A 23,281-nucleotide genomic window follows, 5' to 3' on the forward strand; every position below is an offset into this window, starting at 1 on the left:
ATAACCTCGGTTGGCAATTACAGAGGTCAAACGTTTCCTGTAGTTCTTGATCAGGTTTGCACACACTGTAGCAGGTATTTTGGCCCACTCTTCCATGCAGATCTTCTCTAGATCTGTCATGTTTTGGGACTGTCACCGGGCAACACAGACTTTCAACTCCCTCCACAGATTTTCTATTGGGTTGAAGTCTGGAGACTGGCTAGGCCACTCCAGGACCTTGAAATGCTTCTTATGGAGCCACTCATTAGTTGCCCGGGCGGTGCGTTTGGGGTCATTGTCATGCTGGAAGACCCAGCCATGTTCCATCTTCAATGCTCTTACTGAGGGAAGGAGGTTTTTGCCCAAAATCTCACGATACATGGCCCCATTCATCCTCTCCTTAATACAGATCAGTCGTCCTGTCCCCTTTGCAGAAAAGCAGCCCCAAAGCATGAAGTTTCAATCCCCATGCTTCACAGTGAGTATGGTGTTCTTGGGATGCCATTCATCATTCTTCTCCCTCCAAACACAGTGAGTGGAGTTTATACCAAAAAGGTTGATTTTGCTCTCATCTGACCACGTTATATTCTCCCAATCCTCCTCTGGATTATCCAGATGGTCACTGGCAAACTTTAGATGGGCCTGGTGATGTGTTGGCTTAAGCAGGAGGACCTTTCGGACGCTGCAAGATTTCAATCCATGACGACGTAGTGTTACTAATGGTAACCTTTGTGACTGTGGTCCCAGCTCTCTTGAGGTCATTGACCAGGTCCCCCTATGTAGTTATAGGCTGATTCCTCACCGTTCTCAAGGTCATTGATACCCCACGAGGTGAGATCTTGCATGGAGCCCCAGGTCGAGGAAGATTGTCAGTGATCTTGCATTTCTTCCATTTTTTTATAATTGCGCCAACAGTTGATCTCTTCTTTCCAAGCTGCTTGCCTATTGTCGAGTAGCTCATCCCAGCCTTGTGCAGCTCTACAATTTTGTCCTTGGTGTCTGTAGACAGCTCTCTGGTCTTGGCCATGGTGGAGAGGTAGCAGTCTGACTGTTTGAAGGTGTGGACAGGTGTCTTTTATACAGATAACCAGTTCAAACAGGTGCCATTAATACAGGTAATGAGTGGAGGATAGAAGAGCTTTGTAAAGAAGAAGTAACAGGTCTGTGAGAGCCAGAAATCTTGCTGCTTGGTAGGTGTCCAAATATTTATTTTCCACAAGAATATACAAGTAAATTGTTTAAAAATCATACAATGTGAGTTCCTGTTTGTTTTTTTTTCAGATTCTGTCTCTCACAGTTGAAGTGTATCTATGATGGAAATTACAGACCTTTCGCATCTTTTTAAGTGGGCCAACTTGCACAATCGGTGGCCGTCCAAATACTTTTCTGCCCCCCTGTGTCTGTGTGTGTGTGTGTGTGTGTGTGTGTGTGTGTGTGTGTGTGTATATATATATATATATATATACACACACACACACACACATGTATATATTTATATATATAAATATATATATATACACACACATATATAAATATATAAATATATATATATATATATATATATATATATAGTCCTTTTTGCAGATACCCGGCACTCATGTGATAAAAGCAGTACTTGCTCCGGTGCCCTCCTGGGGTATGTTCACCCAAAGATAAAAGTACAGATCGGCGGCCCTCAGGAGACTTCATTCAATTTCTTTTAATGAATGATGGATGATTTACCTTCATTAAAAGAAATTGAACGAAGTCTCCTAAGTGCCACCGATCTGTACTTATATATATAGATACATCTAATATATATATATGTATATATATATATATGTAGAATAATGTGGGAAGGTCATCATAGCATGGGCTTTCTCTGGGTCAATCTTGTCATGCCCCTTTCCCCTAAAGCTTGAACCTTATGTCCCTATTAAAAAAAATGGGGGAGTGGTCAGTGCCAGATTAAGGTCCACATGGACCTGGAGCTGAGATTTAGGAAGGGCCTATTATGTGACATAGCAGGTAGTGTGATCAGCACCGTAGAGAAGTTCTCCTGGGTGGAAAGAAGGGGTGTGGTAAAATACTATATCACTGCACTACCTCCCCACACTACATCACTAAGCTACCTTTCTGCACTGCATCACTATGCTACATCCCCACAATACATTCCTGTGCTACTTCCCCACACTACATACCCACACTATATCATTATGATACTTATTCACACATCACTGCCTAAATCCCTGTAGTATATCCCTATGCTACCTCCCCACACTACATCTACGTACTATTCACTGCACTACCTCTCCAGACTACATCATTAAGCTACCTTCTTGCACTACATCACTATGCTACCTCCCACATTACATTACTGTGCTACTTCCCCACGCTACATACCCACACTCAGGTCTGTAACTAGAGGGGTGCGGATGGTGTGTGGGCGCAACTGCCTGCATCCGGTGCATGATGTAGCAGTGCCCTGCTGCAAGGTTTCCTCCCCGGATCTAATGCTCTGCCCGTGACCCCTGTGACAGATGCCCACCCCCCTGCTGCTGCTGACCTGTTTCAACAAGCTAGCTCTGAGCACACAATGTCGCTGTTGCCGCTGTCCAGCCTGGCATGTACTGACAGTAAGTAGACCTGGGTTGCCGGCAGCAAGAGAGGGAGGCAGAGAGTGCTGGTGGCTGCCAGAGCCCGCCGCTGCCTTTTAATTATGTTCGTACAGTATCTCCAGCTGTCAGAGCTGCAACCCCTCCAGGTCGAAAGATGGGAAGAGGGAGAGAGAGTGAGGCGTGAAGGCTGCATGATCTCGACTCTCCCCCCTGCCCTACTCACCCCCTTCTATCATCTCCCTGCCCCCCTATACAGACTGGGCACCAGGAGATGCCAGGGGGACCCTCTCTCTTATTTGCTGATGACCCTTGTTAGCAGGGGTATATCTAGGGGTCCTAGCGCACCTGGCAAAGTAAAGGACTGGCGCCCTACACCGACCCCGCCCATATTTAAAATATATATGGCGCATGTGCCAAAAAAAGGCGTGGCCACTCAATAGTACACAAATACAAATTACACCACACAGTAGCATCCTTTACCAATATTACACAGCACAGTAATGTCCGATATTTACGTTATGCTACACAGTAGTACCCCTTATACACATTATGCCACACAGTAGGGCCTATATATATATATATATATATATATATATTAGTCCATAGCAGCCGGCACTCAAAACAATTAAGCAGCAATGCGTCCCGTGCCAGTGAAAAAACAGCATACACCCTTTCACAACTCACGGCACTGGAGACAATTTTCAAATGCAGTAAACAGCTTGTATTTTAGGTATACTGCTCCGTCCTCAGTACCATACAAGATAAAACACAATAAACAATACACACATTTAAATACCTGTACAGGTCCCGCCAGGCACAGCCGCCGTCCCCCTGGTTCCCGTTCTCGACCGCTGCTCTCTCTTCCGCTTCCGCTCTCAGGCCTCATGTTGCCAGGCAACGCTAAGCTTGCGCGTCACCTGCCCCACGGTCTGTAAAACGGGACGTATCTGATATTGCAGCTCCGGAACTGGTTCCCCCGGGGTCTGCTGCATAAGCCTGACAGGGACCTAAACAAAAAACAACACATGATACAGACACTATAAAGAAAAAACATGGACAATAAACATCACATAAAACATACATATCATACCCAGGAACATAATCCCACTACTAATTAAGGATCACTATAAGTACATATATATCTACTGGCTGGATATAACCGCGCTATTACAAAGTAGGTCCCCCTCACTGGGAGCGACATCCCCCAGTGTATCCTACACACGGGGCATGTCATCCCTCAGTGATACTGTGTTGTACCCACAGCAACCCAATCTACATGACATTCCAGTTAATTTTGTCATTAAGACCAAAAGGAGTAAACGTATTTAGTCTCATAATCCACCTAGATTCTTTTTCCAGCAAGCATTTAGACCTGTCCCCTCCGCGTAATGTGAGTGGAACATGGTCAATGCCTAAGTAGCTTAAATCACATAATTTATGACCTGCTTGTTTGAAGTGGCGCGCCACCGGTTGGTCCACTGTCTTACCCTCAAGTGTCAACTTGATGGCTGACCGATGGGCTGCCATCCTTTCGCTTAGCTTCCGTACTGTCTGGCCTATGTAATAAAGGCCACAAGGACAAACTATGACATATACCACGAAAGAAGTGTTACATGAAATTACATATCTGATGTCATACTTTTTATCATTATTGTGTGGGTGCTTAAAATCTTTGCACACCACCATGTAACGACATGTGGTACATTTCGGGCATCTATAACAGCCTGGAGCCTTGCGATGGACATTAGGTGTATCTCCCTTGCCCATACCTGTGATATCTGTGCGAACCAAACGGTCCCTTAAATTACGACCTCTCCTAAAAGCTGCAACCGGTCTAATTTCTCTGAGCCCAGGAAGTTCAGGATCTGATGCCACAATGGGCCACAGAGCCTTGGAGGCCCTATGTATAATGGGACTAGCTACCGAGTAGTCACTACTCCAAGGTAAGATGGTGCTCTCCTTGTTCCTATTTGGCATCAGCAAGTCCCTACGAGACATACCCAGTACTTTCTGTTTTTGTGTCTGAAGAAGCTGTCTATCATACCCTCGGTGCTCAAATTTGGAGATCATGTCATCCAAAAGTTGAGGTACTTTAGTCTGATCGCTAGTAATGCGGGCAACGCGCATCATTTGTGATGCCGGTAGACCCCTCTTTAGAGCGGGAGGGTGGTGGCTGGAAGCGATCAGCAGTGTATTGCGATCCGTAGGTTTAGAATATATTTCTGACTGTAAAGCCCCCTCCACTAGCATCACTTTAACATCTAGAAAGTTAGCTACCTTGTTGTCACATGAGTATGAGAACTTAATCGGAGATGATGAGTTGTTAGTCTCCCACATAAGGGCCTCAAAGGTTTGTAGATCACCCCCCCACAATAGGAACACGTCGTCAATATACCGAGTGTACATGAGTATCTTACTACTCACCGCAGGGTTACTAAAAAACATTTTCTGTTCTTGATCGAACATATACACATTAGCATACGAGGGTGCTACCGATGATCCCATCGCGCACCCTCGCAGCTGCAGGTAAAATTCACCATCGAACAAGAAATAATTGCGATATAGAGTAAGCTCTAACAGGGTCAAGAATAAATCATGGTTAAATACACTGGAAGCCAGATTCCTCTCTAGAAATGCCTTCATTGCCCGCATTCCCTCATGATGAGGAATTGACGTATACAGGCTCTTAACGTCCAGACAACATAGCCACGTATTAGGAGGAATATCCTGGAGCGCTTCTAACTTCAGTAGAAATGAGGTCGTGTCTTTTAGGAAAGTCTCTTGGGTCAGCAAAAGAGGTTGCAGGATGCTGTCTAGCAATTGTGCCACTGGCTGGTACAAAGAGTCCCTTGCGGAAATTATCGGTCTGCCGGGCGGTAGGGTATCATGTTTATGAAGTTTGGGCAGTGTATACAACACCGGATTCTTGGGATGTTTTATACATAGTGCTTTGTGCACTTAGTCAGGAAGTAGGCCTTCATCTTTTGCTCTTACTAAGATATCCATCAACTCTTTCTGATATTCCAGAACCGGGTTACTTCTGAGTTTTTGATAAACTCCAACCTCCGCCAGTTGTGCTTGTATTTCCTTTCTGTAATAGTCCAAGTCTAGAATCACTATAGCCCCGCCTTTATCGGCGGGCCTGATCACAATATCCTGATATGAAAACAGCTGATTAATCGCTTCACGTTCAACTCTAGTGAGGTTGAATTTAATACTAGCAGGTGCTGCTAGATATCTGTTGACTGAATTGTCCATCAAACGACTAAAAGTTCTAATGGAGGCGTTATGGGATGGAGGATCAAATCTAGACTTGGACCTATTATGTAGGAATGCCTCAAAGACAGAATCAGATGTTACAGATGTTACGTTCTGGAAATATTCCAGAACGTAACATCTGTAACATCTGATTATAGTGATTAGTGACTATAGTGATTCTAGACTTGGACTATTACAGAAAGGAAATACAAGCACAACTGGCGGAGGTTGGAGTTTATCAAAAACTCAGAAGTAACCCGGTTCTGGAATATCAGAAAGAGTTGATGGATATCTTAGTAAGAGCAAAAGATGAAGGCCTACTTCCTGACTAAGTGCACAAAGCACTATGTATAAAACATCCCAAGAATCCGGTGTTGTATACACTGCCCAAACTTCATAAACATGATACCCTACCGCCCGGCAGACCGATAATTTCCGCAAGGGACTCTTTGTACCAGCCAGTGGCACAATTGCTAGACAGCATCCTGCAACCTCTTTTGCTGACCCAAGAGACTTTCCTAAAAGACACGACCTCATTTCTACTGAAGTTAGAAGCGCTCCAGGATATTCCTCCTAATACGTGGCTATGTTGTCTGGACGTTAAGAGCCTGTATACGTCAATTCCTCATCATGAGGGAATGCGGGCAATGAAGGCATTTCTAGAGAGGAATCTGGCTTCCAGTGTATTTAACCATGATTTATTCTTGACCCTGTTAGAGCTTACTCTATATCGCAATTATTTCTTGTTCGATGGTAAATTTTACCTGCAGCTGCGAGGGTGCGCGATGGGATCATCGGTAGCACCCTCGTATGCTAATGTGTATATGTTCGATCAAGAACAGAAAATGTTTTTTAGTAACCCTGCGGTGAGTAGTAAGATACTCATGTACACTCGGTATATTGACGACGTGTTCCTATTGTGGGGGGGTGATCTACAAACCTTTGAGGCCCTTATGTGGGAGACTAACAACTCATCATCTCCGATTAAGTTCACATACTCATGTGACAACAAGGTAGCTAACTTTCTAGATGTTAAAGTGATGCTAGTGGAGGGGGCTTTACAGTCAGAAATATATTCTAAACCTACGGATCGCAATACACTGCTGATCGCTTCCAGCCACCACCCTCCCGCTCTAAAGAGGGGTCTACCGGCATCACAAATGATGCGCGTTGCCCGCATTACTAGCGATCAGACTAAAGTACCTCAACTTTTGGATGACATGATCTCCAAATTTGAGCACCGAGGGTATGATAGACAGCTTCTTCAGACACAAAAACAGAAAGTACTGGGTATGTCTCGTAGGGACTTGCTGATGCCAAATAGGAACAAGGAGAGCACCCTCTTACCTTGGAGTAGTGACTACTCGGTAGCTAGTCCCATTATACATAGGGCCTCCAAGGCTCTGTGGCCCATTGTGGCATCAGATCCTGAACTTCCTGGGCTCAGAGAAATTAGACCGGTTGCAGCTTTTAGGAGAGGTCGTAATTTAAGGGACCGTTTGGTTCGCACAGATATCACAGGTATGGGCAAGGGAGATACACCTAATGTCCATCGCAAGGCTCCAGGCTGTTATAGATGCCCGAAATGTACCACATGTCGTTACATGGTGGTGTGCAAAGATTTTAAGCACCCACACAATAATGATAAAAAGTATGACATCAGATATGTAATTTCATGTAACACTTCTTTCGTGGTATATGTCATAGTTTGTCCTTGTGGCCTTTATTACATAGGCCAGACAGTACGGAAGCTGAGCGAAAGGATGGCAGCCCATCGGTCAGCCATCAAGTTGACACTTGAGGGTAAGACAGTGGACCAACCGGTGGCGCGCCACTTCAAACAAGCAGGTCATAAATTATGTGATTTAAGCTACTTCGGCATTGACCATGTTCCACTCACATTACGCGGAGGGGACAGGTCTAAATGCTTGCTGGAAAGAGAATCTAGGTGGATTATGAGACTAAATACTTTTACTCCTTTTGGTCTTAATGACAAAATTAACTGGAATGTCATGTAGATTGGGTTGCTGTGGGTACAACACAGTATCACTGAGGGATGACATGCCCCATGTGTAGGATACACTGGGGGATGTCGCTCCCAGTGAGGGGGACCTACTTTGTAATAGCGCGGTTATATCCAGCCAGTAGATATATATGTACTTATAGTGATCCTTAATTAGTAGTGGGATTATGTTCCTGGGTATGATATGTATGTTTTATGTGATGTTTATTGTCCATGTTTTTTCTTTATAGTGTCTGTATCATGTGTTGTTTTTTGTTTAGGTCCCTGTCAGGCTTATGCAGCAGACCCCGGGGGAACCAGTTCCGGAGCTGCAATATCAGATACGTCCCGTTTTACAGACCGTGGGGCAGGTGACGCGCAAGCTTAGCGTTGCCTGGCAACATGAGGCCTGAGAGCGGAAGCGGAAGAGAGAGCAGCGGTCGAGAACGGGAACCAGGGGGACGGCGGCTGTGCCTGGCGGGACCTGTACAGGTATTTAAATGTGTGTATTGTTTATTGTGTTTTATCTTGTATGGTACTGAGGACGGAGCAGTATACCTAAAATACAAGCTGTTTACTGCATTTGAAAATTGTCTCCAGTGCCGTGAGTTGTGAAGGGGTATATATATATATATATATATATATATATATGGAAATAGCAAAAGAAGGAGAATGCGCTCATAGTGCAAATCAATTTAATTCATAAACCACATATATACACAGGATAGGTCAAATGAATAGCAGTGGACTCGTACCCTGATAGCCCACTCTGTGGGCTGTGTATCACATGAAAAGTAAAACCACACGGCAAAAGCTGCAGCCCGCTGCACCTGGAGCTGGGACCACGCACCGCACCAGCTTCAGCGACCGATCCGTCAGGACACCTGTACCGGGTGAAGTCGGGGATGACAGCTCATGTGGAGCAGGAATTCCCTGGTAAGCCCCAACCCAATGCATTTCGTAATCACTTCGTCAGGGCTATATGAGGAGAACTGCTGCGTTGTGAATATACTCCGGTGCTACAGCCCAGTGTTGTGCTTTTACCTGTGAACTGAGACTAACTAATCACCAGCACAACTGTACTCATCTCTTTTCTGTGGAGATATATATATATATATATATATACACACACACTAGCTGGAGTACCCGGCGTTGCCCGGGATTTTAAGAATGTTTGTTTACAAAAATAAATGTAAATATTAAACACACAGTACAAATAACATTGTAGATAGCTGAATACCCGTGTTTCACTACGGGATGAGGATGGCAATTTAGAATGATAGTTGTTTGTTAATTTACGTTGGTTGGAGATCTAGTATATAGGCATATCTTGCTTCCCAGACACACTTTGTGTAGTGTCTGGACCCCTTTTTGGTCCCCCAAGGGACCCTGCTCTTCCCACTATACAACTCTCAGTCTGTGGCTTCCTGCTGCCTCCATTTCCCTCCTCACATCATGTCAGTGCCCCCCGTGAAATAATCGGTTTCTTATATAGCGCAGCACATTATGTATCTCCTGATATACTCTGTGCTGCTGGGGGACCATGCTACTTCCACTATATAACTCTCAGTGTGTGGGTTTGTGCTACCTGCATTCCCCTCCTCACATCATGTCACTGACCTTGTCACATGCAGCCCTGTCAACACTGACATATCATTCATGTCCTGATATAGTCTGTGCTGCTGGCCCACCCCTAGGGGTGCTAGTGGTGTGTTACCCCCGCAAGTTTGGTGTAAATTGCTGCAGGCATTAAAGAGTTATGCTGTCTGCTGAAAAACTCTGTGCTGTTGCCTCACCCCTAGGGGTGTCTGTACGCCACAGTGTTTGTTCCCAACCTGTAAGTCATATGTGTACCAAGTTTATTGTAAATAGGTCCAGGCATTCGGGAGTTATGCTGTCTCCTGAAATACTCTGTGCAGCTGTCCCTCCCCTAGGGTTGCTTGGGGTGTCTAACCCCCGCAGAGTTTGTTACCAGATTGTAAGTCAGATGTGTACCAAGTTTGGTGTAAATTGCTCCAGCCCTTCCACAGTTATGCTGTCTGCTGACATACTCTGTGCTGCTGTCCCACCTCTAGGGGTGCTAGGGGTGTCTGACCCCCCCCCCCCACAGTGTTTGTTCCAAGATTGTAAAGCATATGTGTACCAAGCTTGTTGTAAATTGGTACAGGCATTTGGGAGTTATGCTGTCTCCTGTAATACTCTGTGCTGCTGCCCCACCCCTGGGGGTGCTAGGGGTGTATAGCCCCCACAGAGTTTGTTCCCAGATTGTAAGTCATATGTGTACCAAGTTTGTTGTAAATTGCTGCAGGCATTTCAGAGTTATGCTGTCTGCTGACATACTATGTGCTGCTGTCCCACCCCTAGGGGTGCTAGGGGTGTCTGACCCCAACAGTGTTTGTTCCCAGATTGTAAGGCATATGTGTACCAATTTCTGAGTACATTGCTCCAGCAATTCCGGAGTTATGCAGTCTCCTGATATACTCTATGCTGCTGTCTCCACCCCTAGGGGTGCTAGGGATTTCACGGCCTCCGTCATGTTTTAATACGCTTGTATGTCATATTTCACGATCTTCGCTTGTAAACTGTGGATTTGTATAGAAATACTTCATCTTGATGAAGTCTGTGTGACGAAACGCGTTGAGGGACCTGTACTGACCTCAGATCCAGATAAGATTTAACCTTGTTATATACTTTTTTAATATACCTTTTTAATATACCTTTTTTAGATATTTTATAGAGCATTGTTGTGTATGTTTTGTGTTGTACCACCTTTCAAAAAAAAGTGTTTGGTAACGTGATATCCATGTTAATAAATTGTATTTGTTAATATTTGGTATTCCACCTCATTGCTGACACCAATGGTCGCCATATACCCCCCATCCCACTTTTTTTCCAATACATATACTGTATTTGCCGGCGTATAAGACGACTGGGCGTATAAGACGACCCCCCAACATTTCCACTCAAAATATAGAGTTTGTTATGTACTCGCCATATAAGACTACCCCCTCTTCCGCACACCTTCCACACACCAAATAAAACGTAAAAGAACATCAGATTTGATTTGATTTCTCAGGAACACAGGCAGGCAGCCCACAACCCAGAGGAACTCTGGCAACTGGTCCGCCCTTGAATCCAAGGTACCTGTAGTACCAGTATTAACCCACCACATAAAGTTGTAAGCCCCCCTCACCTGCAGCTTCCCTGCAGTGCTGCCGCTGTCCCCCCTGCCTAAGCCGCTGTCTCCCCCCCCCCTTCTTATGCACCGCCTGTCACTGCTGAATGTCGGCTCCTGCTCAGTGACATGAGCCGGGTGCTGCACTGTAACAATACGTGCAGCACTTGGCTCTTGTCCCTGTGTAGGAGCCGGACTTCACACAGCTTCACCCGCCGGCAGCGCCGTACACTCACCGTACAGATAGAGGCAGTTCACGGGGGACATCATCTTCTTAACCCCCTGGATTGCTGAAAACGGCGGTCCGACCGTGAGGCCACGCCCCCTTACGCTAGGCCACGCCCCTGTTCCGTGACTTCCCACAGCGCGACTTCCCGCCCGGCGTATAAGACGACCCCCGGCGTATAAGACGACCCCCCGCTTGGAGGCATGTTTTTCAGGGGTAAAAAGTCGTCTTATACGCCGGCAAATACGGTATAAATAAATATATATATATATATATATATATATATATAAATAAGTCTAACGATGAAACCGGTTGGGCGTTGCCTGTGGACTGAAGCTGACGGACGTCATAGTCTGTGTCCATGGAGAGTGTAGATCTGAGGCCGGGAAATGCTTTAATACACTGCAGACAAGCGTTCTGTTAGCAGGAGACCTGGAGCCGGAGCCGGAGCCGCTGCTACCAGCCATACCGCGTTTACACTGTGAGCCATCCGGAGGTATCGCAGGAGGAGCGTGAGGCTGATGATTTCTTTCTTAGATGTATGTGAACCTTTTACTTTGTCATTAAATCATTGATACTTTTATACTCACCTGGTGCGCCCCTCATTTTCTGTCTTTTACATGAGTCCAACGAACCTGTGGTAAGGTTCAACTTCAAACCAGAGGAGGCAGCACTAAACATCTATATTAAGGACAAGGAACTTGCTTTGGAAGCTACGATAAGGACCTGAGTGGACTCTGCGCAACATATTTCTTTGCAAATATATATATATATATATATATATATATTAGAGATGAGCGGGTTCGGTTCCTCAGAATCCGAACCCCCCTGAACTTCACGCTTTTTACACGGGTCCGAGGCAGACTCGGATCTTCCCGCCTTGCTCGGCTAACCCGAGCGCGCCCGAACATCATCATCCCGCTGTCGGATTCTCGCGAGGCTCGTATTCTATCGCGAGACTCGGATTCTATATAAGGAGCCGCGCGTCGCCGCCATTTTCACACGTGCATTGAGATTAATAGGGAGAGGACGTGGCTGGCGTCCTCTCCGTTTAGATAGAGAGTGAGACACTTGATTTACTGGAGCATTAGGAGTACTCAGAGAGTGCAGAGTTTTGCTGATAGTTATACTAGTGGTGACCACCAGTTTTATTTATTATTTAATATAATCCGTTCTCTGCCTGAAAAAAAACGATACACAGTCACATACCATATCTGTGCTCAGCCTCAGTGTGCTGCATGATAATATCATCTATGTATATCTGACTGTGCTGAGTAGTGCTCACTGCTCACACAGCTTAATTGTGGGGGAGACTGGGGAGCAGTTATAGCAGGAGTACATATTTAACAGTGCACACTTTTGCTGCCAGAGTGCCAGTGTGACTGACCAGCAGTGACCACCAGTATATTGTCTGCCTGAGAAAGTTAAACACTCGTGTGGTGATTTTTTTTTTATTCTATAAACGCATTCTGCTGACAGTGTCCAGCAGGTCCGTCATTCATTATATTTCTATCTTCTTCATACTAGTAGTTTAGGAGTCTGCAGTGCTGACAGTGTCCAGCAGGTCCGTCATTATACAATATATACCTGTCCTGCAGTAGTGATATATATATATATATTTTTTATATCATTATCATCCAGTCTATACTAGCAGACGCAGTACGGTAGTCCACGGCTGTAGCTACCTCTGTGTCGGCAGTCGCTCGTCCATAATTGTATACCTACCTGTGGTGGTTTTTTTTTTTCTATCTTTTTCATACTAGTAGTTTAGGAGTCTGCAGTGCTGACAGTGTCCAGCAGGTCCGTCATTATACAATATATACCTGTCCTGCAGTAGTGATATATATATATTTTTTATATCATTATCATCCAGTCTATACTAGAAGACGCAGTACGGTAGTCCACGGCTGTAGCTACCTCTGTGTCGGCAGTCGCTCGTCCATAATTGTATACCTACCTGTGGTGTTTTTTTTTTTCTATCTTCTTCATACTAGTAGTTTAGGAGTCTGCAGTGCTGACAGTGTCCAGCAGGTCCGTCATTATACAATATATACCTGTCCTGCAGTAGTGATATATATATATATATTTTATATCATTATCATCCAGTCTATACTAGCAGACGCAGTACGGTAGTCCACGGCTGTAGCTACCTCTGTGTTGGCAGTCGCTCGTCCATAATTGTATACCTACCTGTGGTGGTTTTTATTTTTTCTATCTTCTTCATACTAGTAGTTTAGGAGTCTGCAGTGCTGACAGTGTCCAGCAGGTCCGTCATTATACAATATATACCTGTCCTGCAGTAGTGATATATATATATTTTTTATATCATTATCATCCAGTCTATACTAGCAGACGCAGTACGGTAGTCCACGGCTGTAGCTACCTCTGTGTCGGCAGTCGCTCGTCCATAATTGTATACCTACCTGTGGTGGGTTTTTTTTTTCTATCTTCTTCATACTAGTAGTTTAGGAGTCTGCAGTGCTGACAGTGTCCAGCAGGTCCGTCATTATACAATATATACCTGTCCTGCAGTAGTGATATATATATATTTTTTATATCATTATCATCCAGTCTATACTAGCAGACGCAGTACGGTAGTCCACGGCTGTAGCTACCTCTGTGTCGGCAGTCGCTCGTCATCCATAAGTATACTAGTATCCATCCATCTCCATTGTTTACCTGAGGTGCCTTTTAGTTGTGCCTATTAAAATATGGAGAACAAAAATGTTGAGGTTCCAAAAATAGGGAAAGATCAAGATCCACTTCCACCTCGTGCTGAAGCTGCTGCCACTAGTCATGGCCGAGACGATGAAATGCCATCAACGTCGTCTGCCAAGGCCGATGCCCAATGTCATAGTACAGAGCATGTAAAATCCAAAACACCAAATATCAGTAAAAAAAGGACTCAAAAATCTAAAATAAAATCGTCGGAGGAGAAGCGTAAACTTGCCAATATGCCATTTACCACACGGAGTGGCAAGGAACGGCTGAGGCCCTGGCCTATGTTCATGGCTAGTGGTTCAGCTTCACATGAGGATGGAAGCACTCAGCCTCTCGCTAGAAAAATGAAAAGACTTAAGCTGGCAAAAGCACAGCAAAGAACTGTGCGTTCTTCGAAATCACAAATCCACAAGGAGAGTCCAATTGTGTCGGTTGCGATGCCTGACCTTCCCAACACTGGACGTGAAGAGCATGCGCCTTCCACCATTTGCACGCCCCCTGCAAGTGCTGGAAGGAGCACCCGCAGTCCAGTTCCTGATAGTCAGATTGAAGATGTCAGTGTTGAAGTACACCAGGATGAGGAGGATATGGGTGTTGCTGGCGCTGGGGAGGAAATTGACCAGGAGGATTCTGATGGTGAGGTGGTTTGTTTAAGTCAGGCACCCGGGGAGACACCTGTTGTCCGTGGGAGGAATATGGCCATTGACATGCCTGGTGAAAATACCAAAAAAATCAGCTCTTCAGTGTGGAAGTATTTCAACAGAACATTTGTCAAGCCGTGTGTTGCCTTTGTCAAGCTGTAATAAGTAGGGGTAAGGACGTTAACCACCTCGGAACATCCTCCCTTATACGTCACCTGAAGCGCATTCATCATAAGTCAGTGACAAGTTCAAAAACTTTGGGCGACAGCAGAAGCAGTCCACTGACCAGTAAATCCCTTCCTCTTGTAACCAAGCTCACGCAAACCACCCCACCAACTCCCTCAGTGTCAATTTCCTCCTTCCCCAGGAATGCCAATAGTCCTGCAGGCCATGTCACTGGCAATTCTGACGAGTCCTCCCTGCCTGGTATTCCTCCGATGCATCCTTGCGTGTAACGCCTACTGCTGCTGGCGCTGCTGTTGTTGCTGCTGGGAGTCGATGGTCATCCCAGAGGGGAAGTCGTAAGACCACTTTTACTACTTCCACCAAGCAATTGACTGTCCAACAGTCCTTTGCGAGGAAGATGAAATATCACAGCAGTCATCCTGCTGCAAAGCGGATAACTGAGGCCTTGGCATCCTGGGCGGTGAGAAACGTGGTTCCGGTATCCATCATTACTGCAGAGCCAACTAGAGACTTGTTGGAGGTACTGTGTCCCCGGTACCAAATACCATCTAGGTTCCATTTCTCTAGGCAGGCGATACCGAAAATGTACACAGACCTCAGAAAAAAGACTCACCAGTGTCCTAAAAAATGCAGTTGTACCCAATGTCCACTTAACCACGGACATGTGGACAAGTGGAGCAGGGCAGACTCAGGACTATATGACTGTGACAGCCCACTGGGTAGATGTATGGACTCCCGCCGCAAGAACAGCAGCGGCGGCACCAGTAGCAGCATCTCGCAAACGCCAACTCTTTCCTAGGCAGGCTACGCTTTGTATCACCGCTTTCCAGAATACGCACACAGCTAAAAACCTCTTACGGCAACTGAGGAAGATCATCGCAGAATGGCTTACCCCAATTGGACTCTCCTGTGGATTTGTGGCATCGGACAACGCCAGCAATATTGTGTGTGCATTAAATATGGGCAAATTCCAGCAAGTCCCATGTTTTGCACATACCTTGAATTTGGTGGTGCAGAATTATTTAAAAAAACGAGAGGGGCGTGCAAGAGATGCTGTCGTGGCCAGAAGAATTGCGGGACACTTTCGGCGTACAGGCACCACGTACAGAAGACTGGAGCAACACCAAAAACGCCTGAACCTGCCCTGCCATCATCTGAAGCAAGAAGTGGTAACGAGGTGGAATTCAACCCTCTATATGCTTCAGAGGTTGGAGGAGCAGCAAAAGGCCATTCAAGCCTATACAACTGAGCACGATATAGGAGGTGGAATGCACCTGTCTCAAGCGCAGTGGAAAATGATTTCAACGTTGTGCAAGGTTCTGCAACCTTTTGAACTTGCCACACGTGAAGTCAGTTCAGACACTGCCAGCCTGAGTCAGGTCATTCCCCTCATCAGGCTTTTGCAGAAGAAGCTGGAGACATTGAAGGAGGAGCTAACACAGAGCGATTCCGCTAGGCATGTGGGATTTGTGGATGGAGCCCTTAATTCGCTTAACAAGGATTCACGGGTGGTCAATCTGTTGAAATCAGAGCACTACATTTTGGCCACCGTGCTCGATCCTAGATTTAAAACCTACCTTGGATCTCTCTTTCCAGCAGACACAAGTCTGCAGGGGTTCAAAGAACTGCTGGTGAGAAAATTGTCAAGTCAAGCGGAACGCGACCTGTCAACATCTCCTCCTTCACATTCTCCCGCAACTGGGGAAGCGAGGTAAAGGCTCAGAATTCAGAGCCCACCCGCTGGCGGTGATGCAGGGCAGTCTGGAGCGACTGCTGATGCTGACATCTGGTCCGGACTGAAGGACCTGCCAACTATTACGGACATGTCGTCTACTGTCACTGCATATGATTCTCTCCCCATTGAAAGAATGGTGGAGGATTATATGAGTGACCGCATCCAAGTAGGCACGTCAGACAGTCCGTACGTATACAGGCAGGAAAAAGAGGCAATTTGGAGGCCCTTGCACAAACTGGCTTTATTCTACCTAAGTTGCCCTCCCACAAGTGTGTACTCCGAAAGAGTGTTTAGTGCCGCCGCTCACCTTGTCAGCAATCGGCGTACGAGGTTACTTCCAGAAAATGTGGAGAAGATGATGTTCATTAAAATAAATTATAATCAATTCCTCCATGGAGACATTCACCAGCAGCAATTGCCTCCACAAAGTACACAGGGAGCTGTGATGGTGGATTCCAGTGGGGACGAATTGATAATCTGTGAGGAGGGGGATGTACACGGTGATGAATCGGAGGATGATGATGAGGTGGACATCTTGCCTCTGTAGAGCCAGTTTGTGCAATTGCTTCTTTTTTGGTGGGGGTCCAAACCAACCCGTCATTTCAGTCACAGTCGTGTGGCAGACCCTGTCACTGAAATGATGGGTTGGTTAAAGTGTGCATGTCCTGTTTATACAACATAAGGGTGGGTGGGAGGGCCCAAGGACAATTCCATCTTGCACCTCTTTTTTCTTTCATTTTTCTTTGCGTCATGTGCTGTTTGGGGAGTGTTTTTTGGAAGGGCCAGCCTGCGTGACACTGCAGTGCCACTCCAAGATGGGCCAGGTGTTTGTGTCGGCCACTAGGGTCGCTGAGCTTACTCACACAGCTACCTCATTGCGCCTCTTTTTTTCTTTGCGTCATGTGCTGTTTGGGGAGTGTTTTTTGGAAGGGCCATCCTGCCTGACACTGCAGTGCCACTCCTAGATGGGCCAGGTGTTTGTGTCGGCCACTAGGGTCGCTGAGCTTAGTCACACAGCTACCTCATTGCGCCTCTTTTTTTTCTTCTTTGCGTCATGTGCTGTTTGGGGAGTATTTTTTGGAAGGGCCATCCTGCCTGACACTGCAGTGCCACTCCTAGATGGGCCAGGTGTTTGTGTCGGCCACTTGGGTCGCTGAGCTTAGTCACACAGCTACCTCATTGCGCCTCTTTTTTTCTTTGCGTCATGTGTTGTTTGGGGAGTGTTTTTTGGAAGGGCCATCCTGCGTGACACTGCAGTGCCACTCCTAGATGGGCCAGGTGTTTGTGTCGGCCACTAGGGTCGCTGAGCTTACTCACACAGCTACTTCATTGCGCCTCTTTTTTTCTTTGCGTCATGTGCTGTTAGGGGAGTGTTTTTTGGAAGGGCCATCCTGCGTGACACTGCAGTGCCACTCCTAGATGGGCCAGGTGTTTGTGTCGGCCACTTGGGTCGCTGAGCTTAGTCATCCAGCGACCTCGGTGCAAATTTTAGGACTAAAAATAATATTGTGAGGTGTGAGGTGTTCAGAATAGACTGAAAATGAGTGGAAATTATGGTTATTGAGGTTAATAATACTTTGGGATCAAAATGACCCCCAAATTCTATGATTTAAGCTGTTTTTTAGGGTTTTTTGAAAAAAACACCCGAATCCAAAACACACCCGAATCCGACAAAAAAAATTCGGTGAGGTTTTGCCAAAACGCGTTCGAACCCAAAACACGGCCGCGGAACCGAACCCAAAACCAAAACACAAAACCCGAAAAATTTCCGGTGCACATCTCTAATATATATATATACATACAGTATACATGCTATTTCACTTTTAGAACCAGCACTTTACAGGCAGTAGCTGTCCACCCCCAAACCCCTCCCTCCCACCCAACCATTAGTTCCTCACATGCACTGACTCCCAGGAACAACCACAGCAGCCGGAGACGGCAGCCACTCTAATTGGCGCCGGTGTCGGCATTGCGCCACAATCAATAAACTGCATAAACTACACCTCCCAGCAATCTTTGCTGGAGTGAGCTCCCGGCAGTAAGGCATACTTACCTACTCTCCCGGATTCTGCGGGAGACACCCGGTTTTTCGAGTAGTCCCCCGCAGCCCCGGAAGAGTGGGCACACCTCCCGCATTCTGCCCACTTCCTAGTGAAGTGGGCAGAATGTGGAGAAAGATACAGCAAAATTGCGGACTGGTGGAGGGGGAGGAGCCTAATGACGCGATTATATGCTAATCGTGTCATTTAGCTCCGCCCCCTATGCAAATATTAACCTACTGTGGGCTTTTCCTGGCGAGTAGGCGGGGCTTAATGATGTAATTATCTCAGCCCCGCCCTCGTCGCCCCCACCTGCTTCTCCTCTCCGGGCATCTCCCGGAGAGGAGATTTGAAATGTCGGTAAGTATGCAGTAAGGGTTGCTGGGAGTTGTAGTTTATGTAGTTGCTTGATTGTAATTGGTGCTGGGGTCCGGCACCACGCTGCGGTGGCTGCTGCTGTTTTCTGCTATGATCGTTCCTGGGCGTCAGTGCGGGTGAGGAACTTTTGGTGGGGGTGTTCAGGGGTGAACAGTGGCTGCCATTAAAATTGAATCTAACTACTGGCCACGAGTGGCACCGCTGGGCGGCGCCCCTCTTCGGCTGGCGCCCCTGCCGAGTGCCATCCTGGCCAATAGGTAGATACGCCCCTGCTTGTTAGCATAAGATTAGTGTGGGTGGGGGCACTGGTGGGGTAGGGGGCTGGGTGTAATCATCTCAGGAGAGAGGCTGATAGGAGCCATTCTGTGCTGGCCACATGGTCATCAGATTCCCCCCAACCCCCCCCCCCCCCCTCCCCCCATGCTGCAGATACTTTGTCATATGAAACTTTAGAGTATGTACCTGTTACTTCATACTATGGGGGTCATTCCGAGTCGTTCGCTCGGTAATTTTCTTCGCATTGCAGCGTTTTTCTGCTTAGTACGCATGCGCAATGTTCGCACTGCGACTGCGCCAAGTAATTTTGCTATGAAGATAGTTTTTTTACTTACGGCTTTTTCTTCGCTCCGGCGATCGTTATGTGATTGACAGGAAATGGGTGTTACTGGGCGGAAACACGGCGTTTTATGGGCGTGTGGATAAAAACGCTACCGTTTCCGTAAAAAACGCAGGAGTGGCTGGAGAAACAGGGGAGTGTCTGGGCGAACGCTGGGTGTGTTTGTGACGTCAAACCAGGAACGACAAGCACTGAACTGATCGCAGATGCCGAGTAAGTCTGAAGCTACTCTGAAACTGCTAAGTAGTTTGTAATCGCAATATTGCGAATACATCGTTCGCAATTTTAAGTAGAGATGAGCGGGTTCGGTTTCTTTGAATCCGAACCCGCACGAACTTCACTTTTTTTTTCACGGGTCCGAGCGACTCGGATCTTCCCGCCTTGCTCGGTTAACCCGAGCGCGCCCGAACGTCATCATGACGCTGTCGGATTCTCGCGAGACTCGGATTCTATATAAGGAGCCGCGCGTCGCCGCCATTTTCACACGTGCATTGAGATTGATAGGGAGAGGACGTGGCTGGCGTCCTCTCCATTTAGATTAGATTTAGAAGAGAGAGAGAGAGAGATTGCTGTGATACTGTAGATTAGAAGAGAGTGCAGACAGAGTTTAGTGACTGACGACCACAGTGACCAGTGACCACCAGAGACAGTGCAGTTGTTTGTTTTATTTAATATATCCGTTCTCTGCCTGAAAAAAACGATACACAGTCACACAGTGACTCAGTCTGTGTGCACTGCTCAGCCCAGTGTGCTGCACATCAATGTATTGTATATAAAGCTTATAATTGTGGGGGAGACTGGGGAGCACTGCAGGTTGTTATAGCAGGAGCCAGGAGTACATGATAAATAATATTATATTAAAATTAAACAGTGCACACTTTTGCTGCAGGAGTGCCACTGCCAGTGTGACTAGTGGTGACCAGTGCCTGACCACCAGTATATTAGTAGTATTGTATACTATCTCTTTATCAACCAGTCTATATTAGCAGCAGACACAGTACAGTGCGGTAGTTCACGGCTGTGGCTACCTCTGTGTCGGCACTCGGCAGGCAGTCCGTCCATCCATAATTGTATTATAATATATACCACCTAACCGTGGTTTTTTTTTCATTCTTTATACCGTCGTCATACTAGTTGTTACGAGTATACTACTATCTCTTTATCAACCAGTGTACAGTGCGGTAGTTCACGGCTGTGGCTACCTCTGTGTCGGCACTCGGCAGGCAGTCCGTCCAACCATAATTGTATTATATACCACCTAACCGTGGTTTTTTTTTCATTCTTTATACCGTCGTCATACTAGTTGTTACGAGTATACTACTATCTCTTTATCAACCAGTGTACAGTGCGGTAGTTCACGGCTGTGGCTACCTCTGTGTCGGCACTCGGCAGGCAGTCCGTCCATCCATAATTGTATTATAATATATACCACCTAACCGTGTTTTTTTTTTCATTCTTTATACCGTCGTCATACTAGTTGTTACGAGTATACTACTATCTCTTTATCAACCAGTGTACAGTGCGGTAGTTCACGGCTGTGGCTACCTCTGTGTCGGCACTCGGCAGGCAGTCCGTCCAACCATAATTGTATTATAATATATACCACCTAACCGTGGTTTTTTTTTCATTCTTTATACCGTCGTCATACTAGTTGTTACGAGTATACTACTATCTCTTTATCAACCAGTGTACAGTGCGGTAGTTCACGGCTGTGGCTACCTCTGTGTCGGCACTCGGCAGGCAGTCCGTCCAACCATAATTGTATTATATACCACCTAACCGTGGTTTTTTTTTCATTCTTTATACCGTCGTCATACTAGTTGTTACGAGTATACTACTATCTCTTTATCAACCAGTGTACAGTGCGGTAGTTCACGGCTGTGGCTACCTCTGTGTCGGCACTCGGCAGGCAGTCCGTCCATCCATAATTGTATTATAATATATACCACCTAACCGTGGTTTTTTTTTCATTCTTTATACCGTCGTCATACTAGTTGTTACGAGTATACTACTATCTCTTTATCAACCAGTGTACAGTGCGGTAGTTCACGGCTGTGGCTACCTCTGTGTCGGCACTCGGCAGGCAGTCCGTCCAACCATAATTGTATTATATACCACCTAACCGTGGTTTTTTTTTCATTCTTTATACCGTCGTCATACTAGTTGTTACGAGTATACTACTATCTCTTTATCAACCAGTGTACAGTGCGGTAGTTCACGGCTGTGGCTACCTCTGTGTCGGCACTCGGCAGGCAGTCCGTCCATCCATAATTGTATTATATACCACCTAACCGTGGTTTTTTTATACCACCTAACCGTGGCAGTCCGTCCATAATTGTATACTAGTATCCAATCCATCCATCTCCATTGTTTACCTGAGGTGCCTTTTAGTTCTGCCTATAAAATATGGAGAACAAAAAAGTTGAGGTTCCAAAATTAGGGAAAGATCAAGATCCACTTCCACCTCGTGCTGAAGCTGCTGCCACTAGTCATGGCCGAGACGATGAAATGCCAGCAACGTCGTCTGCCAAGGCCGATGCCCAATGTCATAGTACAGAGCATGTCAAATCCAAAACACCAAATATCAGTAAAAAGCCTCTTTTTTTCTTTGCGTCATGTGCTGTTTGGGGAGGGTTTTTTGGAAGGGACATCCTGCGTGACACTGCAGTGCCACTCCTAGATGGGCCCGGTGTTTGTGTCGGCCACTAGGGTCGCTAATCTTACTCACACAGCTACCTCATTGCGCCTCTTTTTTTCTTTGCGTCATGTGCTGTTTGGGGAGGGTTTTTTGGAAGGGACATCCTGCGTGACACTGCAGTGCCACTCCTAGATGTGCCCGGTGTTTGTGTCGGCCACTAGGGTCGCTAATCTTACTCACACAGCTACCTCATTGCGCCTCTTTTTTTCTTTGCGTCATGTGCTGTTTGGGGAGGGTTTTTTGGAAGGGACATCCTGCGTGACACTGCAGTGCCACTCCTAGATGTGCCCGGTGTTTGTGTCGGCCACTAGGGTCGCTAATCTTACTCACACAGTCAGCTACCTCATTGCGCCTCTTTTTTTCTTTGCGTCATGTGCTGTTTGGGGAGGGTTTTTTGGAAGGGCCATCCTGCGTGACACTGCAGTGCCACTCCTAGATGGGCCCGGTGTTTGTGTCGGCCACTAGGGTCGCTAATCTTACTCACACAGCTACCTCATTGCGCCTCTTTTTTTCTTTGCGTCATGTGCTGTTTGGGGAGGGTTTTTTGGAAGGGACATCCTGCGTGACACTGCAGTGCCACTCCTAGATGGGCCCGGTGTTTGTGTCGGCCACTAGGGTCGCTTATCTTACTCACACAGCGACCTCGGTGCAAATTTTAGGACTAAAAATAATATTGTGAGGTGTGAGGTATTCAGAATAGACTGAAAATGAGTGTAAATTATGGTTTTTGAGGTTAATAATACTTTGGGATCAAAATGACCCCCAAATTCTATGATTTAAGCTGTTTTTTAGTGTTTTTGGAAAAAAACACCCGAATCCAAAACACACCCGAATCCGACAAAAATAATTCGGTGAGGTTTTGCCAAAACGCGTTCGAACCCAAAACACGGCCGCGGAACCGAACCCAAAACCAAAACACAAAACCCGAAAAATGTCAGGCGCTCATCTCTAATTTTAAGAAGCTAAGATTCACTCCCAGTAAGCGGAGGCTTAGCGTGTGTAACTCTGCTAAAATCGCCTTGCGAGCGAA

Source organism: Pseudophryne corroboree, chromosome 10 (assembly GCF_028390025.1).
Source record: "Pseudophryne corroboree isolate aPseCor3 chromosome 10, aPseCor3.hap2, whole genome shotgun sequence".
NCBI classification, from domain to species: Eukaryota; Metazoa; Chordata; class Amphibia; order Anura; family Myobatrachidae; genus Pseudophryne; species Pseudophryne corroboree.